This window comes from Kogia breviceps, chromosome 13, assembly GCF_026419965.1.
Source record: "Kogia breviceps isolate mKogBre1 chromosome 13, mKogBre1 haplotype 1, whole genome shotgun sequence".
Taxonomy (NCBI): Eukaryota; Metazoa; Chordata; class Mammalia; order Artiodactyla; family Physeteridae; genus Kogia; species Kogia breviceps.
In genome coordinates, this window is record NC_081322.1 from 90,053,792 (window position 1) to 90,063,036 (window position 9,245).

The following is a 9,245-nucleotide window of genomic DNA, read 5'->3' on the forward strand; positions in this document are numbered from 1 at the left end:
TGCCAGTCAGGGCTTTAGGCAAGATGATGGGGGGGGAAGCCATCTATATCAGAAAAGAAGAAGTAAGACTATGTCTGTCTGTAGATGACATGATCTCGCATGTAGAAAATCCTAAGGAACCCATCCCCGCCCCCCAAAAAGAACAAAACAGAAAAACTATTAGCACTAATAAGTAAGGTCAGCAAGGCTGAGGGATACACGATCAATACACAAAAATCAATTGTACTTGTACTCCACAGCAATCAGCAGTGTCACCAGAGATAAGCAAATACTTTGGAAGAGATGTAATCAAAGAAGGGCGACGCTTGTCGGCAGCCACCAGGGAAATGCGAGTCACGTCACCGCGAACTACCACTTCACACTCTGGAGGAGGGCTGTGTCCCCAGGACCACCGAGGGCGAGCTGGCAAGGGGCGGAGGACTCAGAGTTCTCACGCGCTGCTGGTGGGGACGTAAGATGAACACAGCCTGGCATCTCCTCCAAATGCCAAACACAGTAACTGAGCGCAATTCCAGTCCTAGGTGTGTAACTCAAGCAAAAGGAAAATAGGTCCACACAAAAGCTTGTGCGGAAATGTCAGAGCACCATTCATATCAGCCAAAGAGAGGAAGCAACCCAAACTCCTTCAGCTGATGAGTGGACAAAGTGTGGCCTCTCCATACCATGGAGTATTATCAGGCAATAAAAAGAAATGAAATACCGACGCATGCTGCAACGCGGTTATGCCTTAAAAACACGGTGCTAAGTGAAAGAGGCCAGTCACCGAGGACCACACATATCGTGTGATTCCATTTATGTAAAATGTCCAGAATTAGCAGATCTGTAGGGACAGAAAGTAGACTAGTGGTTTCCCGGGGCTGGATGTTAGGGGTGATGGTGAAGCGGTGTGGGTGTCTTTCGGGGGTGATGAAGATATTCTAGAACTAGTTTTGGTGATGGTTGCGCAACTCTGAATATACCAAAGCACCTGAATTGTCCACTCAGCGCGGCGAAGGGTGCGAGAGTGAATTGTCGCTCAGTAAAAGCTGTGGTCAGGGCCGGGCGCTGACCATGGCACCTGTCCAGGTAAGAGGTGGTGGGATCTTAGAATTAAGTGGACTCTCAGGGAAATATTCGAGGGATTATTTTTCAAGAGGTAAAACTGACGGAAGAACGTGATAACAGAAATCTAGATGGCTCCCAGTTTCTGCTTTTCCAACCAATCACAAAGAGAATGTCCTAAAGAGATCACGGTTGTCTGTGAGCTGCGTGTCAGCAGCCTTGGGGAGAAGGGCTCCCCAGCAGGAGAGACCACACCTGAGCCTGCCTTCCTGGGAACTGGTGCTTTCCTCTCCACTGAGACCTCCAGGCGCTGCCTTTCTCAGCATTACTGTGCGCGGCTAATACTTAACCGCCTCTGCCTAAAACCCTGCAGTGCCCTCTTCCTTGCCCGCCCGGCGGGCCTCAGGCTGGCTCAGCTTCTCTGCTCCTTGGCTTGCTGAGCTCGTCCCCCCGCAGGGCCTCTGTGCAGCTTCCCTCAGCCCCATCCCTCTCAGGGGGCCACCTGTCCGCGCTCACATCACCCTGCTTTCATTCTGGCCGAGCTGCCTCTGTCCCCGCTTGTCTGTTCCATCCACGTGTGCCTCTGTTTCTCCACGGGGGTGCAGACTCCGCAGCACCTGGACATGCGCCCGGCACCTGATAGATTTCTGACACATATATTTTGAATAAGTGAATAGAAGGAAAGAAATGGTGGGCTTGGGTGAGTAGGGTCCTCGGAAACGTGCCTCTCAAGCTTACATGTGCACAGCGGTCACCTGCAGAACTTACTGAGATGCAGACTCGGGTCCATTGGGGGCGGGAGGGTCCAGGATTCTGGGTTTCTAGCAAGTCCCAGGAGCTGCTGGTCTGGGGCCCACACCTGGAGCCAGAGGTCGTGGACGCAGGGCCTGGGCGCCCGTCAGGGTCCGAGGTGCCCCTCCAGCGCACCTCCTCCCTCGTCCTTTGCTGGCTGTGTGCTTGCATCCTTGGACGTAAGTCTTCCTCGTGAGGATGGAAGTGACTGCTGGTGAATTTCATTGATATTGATCATTTTCCTTTCTGGATCCTTGGATGTAAAGCCAGAGAAGAGAGAGCAGTTGAACTGGAAACTGAAACTGCCTTTCTTCGCCTGAAATTGGCGGAGGTAATATTCTTACATGTCTTGGGATTGAGCTGAGCTATGTCCAGCACCCAAGTTTGTTTTCAGTCTCTGCAGAAGAAAGCAATGGAGGTGCTCTCGTACTTTTCCTTTTCCCCACCCAGTGAGGACCCTTTAGGCGAAGTTTAAAGTATCTTCTTCTACTGAACCAGCTTTAGTTCTAGGTTCCTGTTATCTCTGCTCACAAGTATTTATTGAGGAATAAGTTAGTGAGGTACCTGTGCTTTATCGAGGAATAACTTAGGTACCAGAAGTTCACTCAGGTTAAGCGGACGGTTCGACGTTTAGTAAGTTTGGGGCTGCATATCCCGCCACTGCAATCAACTGTGGAACTCTCCCTTCGCCCCTAAAGATAAACCTTTGCGTGATTCCGCCCACGTCATCTGGCTACCTCACCAAAGGAAGAAACAGGTGGGGGGAGGCCTCAGAGACACCTCTGCCCACCTTCCTTTGCAGGTTAGTTCTTCACTTTGAAAAACAAGGGGACACACATGGGGAACGTTCGGTGGATATTGACTCGTTTTATTTGTACACGATTTGCTGTTGCTGGCCTCCGGCCAGCTGAAAAGTGACCCCCAAAGATATCGGGTCCCAATTCTGGACGCTGTGGATGTGACCTTCTCTGGGAAAAGGGTCTCTGCAGACGTGATTGAATTTGAGGTGGGAGCCGCTCCTGGGTTGTCCACGTGGGCCCTCAGTGCCTTCCCAAGTGTCCTTATAAGACAGAGGCAGCCGGCAGCCTGAAGACGCAGCCGGGAGGTGTTTGAAGACGCTGACCCAAGACGGGGGCTGACACACACACGCGCAGCGGTGGCGTCGGTGACCCGAGGGGCTGCAGAGGCGGGAAGGATCCCCGAGCCTCGGAGGCGAGGCGGCGCGGCTGCACCCACACCTGGATCTTGGCTCTCTGGCCCCCGGGACGGAGCGAAAACACGTCTGTCTGCTGTTTCAGCCTCCCAGGTCGTGGCGCTTTGTTGCAGCTGCAATAGAAGAGGAACGCGACTCACGTGGTGGGGCTCCTCCCCTCTACACTCGGCCCCTGAGGCGTCTCCCGAGACCCTGCTGGTGGCGGGGCCTTCAGACTCCCCGCCCCCCTCGAACCCCCCCGTCAAGTTTCAGCGACAAAAATCGGTGCACTACATTGCCTATGAACTTAGGGCTGCTCCTACTGCCTCCTAAATTAAGTACCTATTAATTCATTAGCTCATTTTTAAGCTCGTGATTTTCGGGCACTTCGGGCACATTTATGACGTGACCTGTCTCAGCCACCAGCCTGGACCTGAGCTTCCGGAAGGTGACGCCCTGAAGTCACACCCCTGCGGCGCTTCACAGCCAGTGAGGCTGGCGTCCCGGACCCAGGCCACCTGCCAGCGCTGGTCACTCTACCCAGAATCCCTTGTGGCTGTAGCTGCTGGCCCCTTGAACTTCCAGCCCGTGTTCTAGGGTTTTCACGTCTGTCTGCAAGGTTAGCGCAGACGGAGTAGACCTATTCAGACCTGTCTGTGATGTTCTGCCAGTGCGGGTAGCTGTGAAATGCCAACCATTTTTCCAAGCGTCACTGAGACCGAGAAAAATGTCGGCTTGACGTTTAAGACCATTAGCTATAGAATGCCAGATGCAGTCTGCAGCGTTTGGGGCATTTGTATTTAAGTCCCTGTGTTCCTTTTTGATACTTAAATGACAGAAAGTCTTCCTGTTTGTGGCCCACACCCCCTGCACCCTCCCAGCATCCAGCACTGTTGCCTCAGCCCCTCGGAACCGCAGTGGAAGCAGACGGTGTGTGTGTGGATGGCGTGTCCAGCGCTAAGGCCTGTGCCACGAAACGGGGTTCGCATTTTCACCCCCAACCGTGCAGCCCAGGGGCCGCTGTCGTCCTGACCCCAAGATAATGTCGCTGGTTACTGCAGCCCTTCCTGCCCACCGACCTCCCCAGGGCGGCTCTTCCTGCCCGGGACTAATACGCCTGTTTTCCGTTTCACACTTGCCTAAGGTAAGTCCAGGACCCCTTGCCCGAGTGACAGTGTTCGTACTCATCTCGCCTGATTCCTGCCTCTCCCCGGTGTGCGCCCTCCACGAGAAGCACCCGAAATCTTTTCCGCTCTTCTCCGATCTCTGCTCGCCCAGTCACTGCCAAGTGTCCCCTCCTCCCGGCAGAGACGCTGGCCTCCTGTTGCAGAGTCCGGCTTCCTGCCTCTCCAAGGTCAGGACAGCTGTGTCAGCTTGCGTCCCTGGAGCGCTGGGGTGGGCGTGTGCCCTTCCTGCTGGGACCAGCCTCCCAGCCCGTAACCCCGGCTGCTCAGCTGCTGAGACCTGTCCCTTGGCAGGGGCTCCTGGCACAGGGGTCAGCGTCTGGTCCCTGTCCTAGCTCGGTGCTGGCTCCACCTTCACGATTCCACGTCCACGGTTCCAAGCGTGTGCCTCGGGCCCTCTGTCCTGGCCTCCGCCCGACGCTGGCATTACTTTGCGTGTCCCCCGCCTGCCCTCCATGGACAGTGTCACGTGGCGTCCCTCCCCCCCATCACTACCCAGATGCCTCTGCCGAAGATGAGAAGCGGGTTCCCGCTACTGAAGTATTTCATAGCTTTTGAGCTGTGCATCTGAGTGCTGGGTGCGTGGTAACTCTGTCTTATTATGCAGGTGGTGACATGATGGTGGGCGGTATTGGTAGTTTAACCAGGTGTTTTCACTGTACGGGAACATGTGGTTGCAGTTCTGCGGGAGAAACTGTTTGTAATGTTTCCTGGCTTATAAGGATGTAGTGTGAGAGCATAAACACCTAAATAAATAGAGTGCGAACCAAACAAAATGAAGCAAAATCCCAAGCTCATTGCCTTTGCCCCAGTACCTCGTGGCATCTCCCCACCAGCGGCTCAGGCCGGAGCCTCATTCCTGTCCCGTCCCGAGGGTTTGATCCATCGATCTGTCCCCACTGTGATGGTCTGACGTCCAGGCCACCATGGACAGACCTCTGTCTGTAGTCTGAGCGGTCTGCCCCTTCCCTCCTGTCCTCCCCACAAAACACCTGGAGCGGGCTTCCCTGGTGGCGCAGCGGTTGAGAGTCCACCTGCCGATGCAGGGGACGCGGGTTCGAGCCCCGGTCCGGGAAGATCCCACGTGCTGCGGAGCGGCCGGGCCCGTGAGCCGTGGCCGCTGCGCCTGCGCGTCCGGAGCCTGTGCTCCGCAACGGGAGAGGCCACAGCGGTGAGAGGCCCGTGTACCGCAACAACAACAACAAAAACAAACAAAAAAACACCACACCTGGAGTGATCTTTCTGAACATGGACCTGGGCTAGCAGTGCTCCGCTGCCCCGGCACCATTCTTCACGGGGAGAAGGCACATCGGTGGAGACGCACGCGCTCGGCCTCGACCCAGCTCGGTCGCGTTGCCCAGGTAGGAAGAATTTCCCCGGAAGTCAGTCTCCACTTACACCCTGAACGTTGGTGTTCAGGAGTGAGAGTGATTTTCTTCTGGTGAATTGTGTAAGTCATGCCTGTGAAAATACACCTACTCTGTATTTATTTATTTTTATTGAAGTCGAGTTGATTTACAATGTTGTGTTAATTTCTGCTGTACAGCAAAGCGATTCAGTTATACATATATATACATTCTTCTTTAAAAAATATTCTTCTCCATTATGGTCTATCACAGTAGATCTACTCTTATGGAATTAAAAGAAGCCTTAATTTTAGGAAGTAAAGCCCCTCCGCGTATTAGATATAGATTTTCCATTCCGAGTGACTGACCTGGCCTCCTTTATTAAATTATAAAATTGTTACCATTTTTATAATCAATTGTAGATGGAGTTCACTTTGGTTCTTTCTAAAACTACATAGAAGGCTATGCCTCAAAACGTGACTGGGGTCCTGAGCAAAAACAGGAAGGAAAATGCATTTGGGCCATGACATGAATTGCTGCATTTACCTGGTCGATGAATGTCATACATCGCACTTGCTCTCATTTTCACTTCTACGTCAAATGGTAGAAAACTGGTTTGTATGCGTCGATTAAGCGGCATTAATACAGCGGGCCATCAAAGAAAGCAACTCCTTTTAAACCACCGTGGCTTCTGGAAGAAGCTGGAAAACTATCTGCTCAATCCACTGGCAGATCTCCAAGGTGGATGCTTTTAAGAGCATTTTTCACCTTTTGTTACAAACAACGTGACCAGGGTAAAGATTAGAAGGACAACAAAAAGGTAGTTATTACAACAATGGAAACGCCATCTGTAAACAGGATTAATTTGCCCTTAGGGGTGATTTGTTCTGGGTTCCCACCCCTGGCCCGCAGGAACTGCTTTAGTATCTTTAGAATGGGTTTATATAGCATTAGTTCTTCACCCTCTTCCACCTGGGTAAAATTAATCCATCACTGAATAAAGTATATAACTTTATCTGCATTCCGCATAGTAAAAATACTTTAATTCAATTTAATTTTGATGTTTTATGAAAATGTTTCCCAAACATACTAAAGTGACCTCCATTTTACAGCAAGAAAAGACTCAACCAAAGAGACAAAGAACAGCTATTTAAGTTCAGTTAACGTTTCATGAGTTGAGTGTCTGACATTAAACAGTAGTATCTCCGTTCTTTCATTCCACGGACCTGTCCTCAAGCCAAAAACCCTTCAAGTGATTTCAGGAAGGAGGAAGAGCACCTTCCGGGTCGGATCCTGTTCTGTTGCTTGTTGCATTGTTCCCAGAGGTCCCTGGAAACTCGCGTTCATGTGCCTGGAATGCGCCATTGTGCACATTTATAGCCCCGGCTGCATTGTTCTCCCCGTGGCTTGTGAGCGGCTGGCTTCCAGGGGGTGGTCTGGACAGTAGATTAGAGCTTTGTTCCCAGGAGGGGAGGGCGGGCGGCACAGGAAGTAAACAGCAGGTGGAAAAAGGTCCTGGGCGAGCTCTTCACCATGGGATGAGCTGTGCTTCCTATGGACACACGGCTGACAGGCTTGCTCTCCTTCAATACTCCAGCTATGTAAGTACGTAAAATCACATGTGCCGTTTGTCGAGCGCAAAGCCCGCGGAAGCCCTCGGCCGGCAACAGCGCGTGTGTCTGCGGTTGAGGGTGTCGGCCTTGAATAGACTGAGTTCCGGATAAGTTCATGTCTGATGTGTGAAGGCTGCGTCCTTATTTTACGGAAGCTCGGTGGTTCTGCTGTGATGAGCCATCACAGGCGTCGTATCAGTGGTGCCCGCTCGTGGTTTGCAGAAGCTGAACAAGACATACAGGAGCTTCGCTCCTCTTCCCGGGGGCTTTTCAGGAGTTACCGGTGTGAGCGTCGCGACTGTCTTTCTGGGAGAGTGTCCGGCAGCGCGGCTCCACCACGAGGCCCTGCTTCCTGCGGGAGCCGGGGACCCTGACCAGAGACAGTCCGCTGCGCGCGAGGCGGGGGCCCCGCAGCTCCGCCGGCCAGCCTGCCCGGAGCCAGGGCGCCCGGGTCCTTCGGGCCCGACCGAGCCCCGGCCTCCCGGCTTGGGCAGCGCCCGCCGCCCTCCTGCTCTCCCCGCGCCGCCGGAGGAGAGCGATGCTCCTTTTCCCTGGGGGATCTCAGGAGGGCCTCCGTGACCTTGACCTGCGGCTGCTCTGGGCGCTGTGTGCGAGGTTCCGGCTCCGTGGAGTCCGCTTTGCCTTCACCCTGAGAGCCCCCCCGCCCCTCGCCCGGGGCGCACCGTGACCCGGAACTCCTGGACCTCAGGCCCGCAGGCGTACATGCGCCCCACCCGGCGCCCCAGGAATCCTCGGCGTGCTCCCCCGTCCGCACCACGGGGCGGCTTGTGAGGATGGGGTGAGCGTCCACGGGCCACCGTCCTGAGACGCGCGTCCTGCTACGAGGCTGACACGCTGCATGTCAAGCGGCCTGGGTGCCGAGGGCCCCAGAAAACATGCAGACAAGGCCGTCGATCTTCCTCCTGAGGGATCCCAGAGACCCTGGAGAAGCCTTAAGAGCCTGTAAATAAATGAGTGTCATCCATGTATCCAGTTTGTATTTCACCACGAGTTGAAGCCATCAAGGATGGCTTCTGAGCACAGGAGGGGAAAAAGCGGTCACTGGAAACCACAGGGGGTTTTGAGAATAAAAATATTCTCTGGTCCTGGGGCTTCCCTGGTGGTCCAGTAGGTAAGACTCCGCACTCCCAATGCAGGGGGCCCGGGTTTGATCCCTGGCCGGGGAACTAGATCCCGCATGCGTGCCGTAACTAAGTCCACCTGCCACAACTAAGAGACCGTGTGCCGCAACTAAGACCCGGCACAGCCAAAATAAATAAATAAATACGTATTTTAAAACATATATATTCTCACTTCCTTTTCTGGTATTCAATGTTAAAAATAGTTAATAGATGTAGAGTGTCTGGTCTACCAGGCACTGGAAAAAGTCTTACATGAAACAGAATATTTATGGACAGGTGTCGGTGTAAGAGCTGAGCACCGTCTCTCACGGGCGAAGCTCATTTCTCGGCACACGTATGTGGAGGCGGGTGACACGCGGGGAACACAATCCCTTCCCGCAAGGAGCCCCCGTCCACCCGGCCAGTGATCCGGGCACAGGTGACAACAGGGTGAGGCTCCTAGGGACGTCCTCTGGGCTCTGCCCCTGATTCTCTGGGTCCTAATTACACGTGACTTGATGGAAATAAAAAGGCAGGTTGATTATGTTTGAAGATACACGTTTGAAAGGAATAGATAGCAAATACGTTTAATATCAAACTAGTTCAACAGGTTAGAGCGGCAGCCTCTACTGACCCGTCCCCGAAAGGCCAAGTGCACAGGTGCAGGAGAGAGAACGCGGTCCCGCCAGCCACGGCGGCACTGCTCGAGCTGCAGTCAGTTTTTAAGGAGACATGAACCTGCTGGGACTGGCGTCGTTCCCACCATGTTGTCGCCAGTGGACCCCCTCGCCAACCGCGGCAAAAGCCCAGATGCCAAGCTCCCTCCGGGGTCGCCGTCCCTCGCCCTCCCGGCTTCTCCCAGCGGCTTCTGGCGGCCCAGGTGCAGCTGGCGTGAAGGCGGCCGTCCCCTCCTGGGAGGTGGCACCCGTCACTCCACAGGTGTCACAACCTCCCAG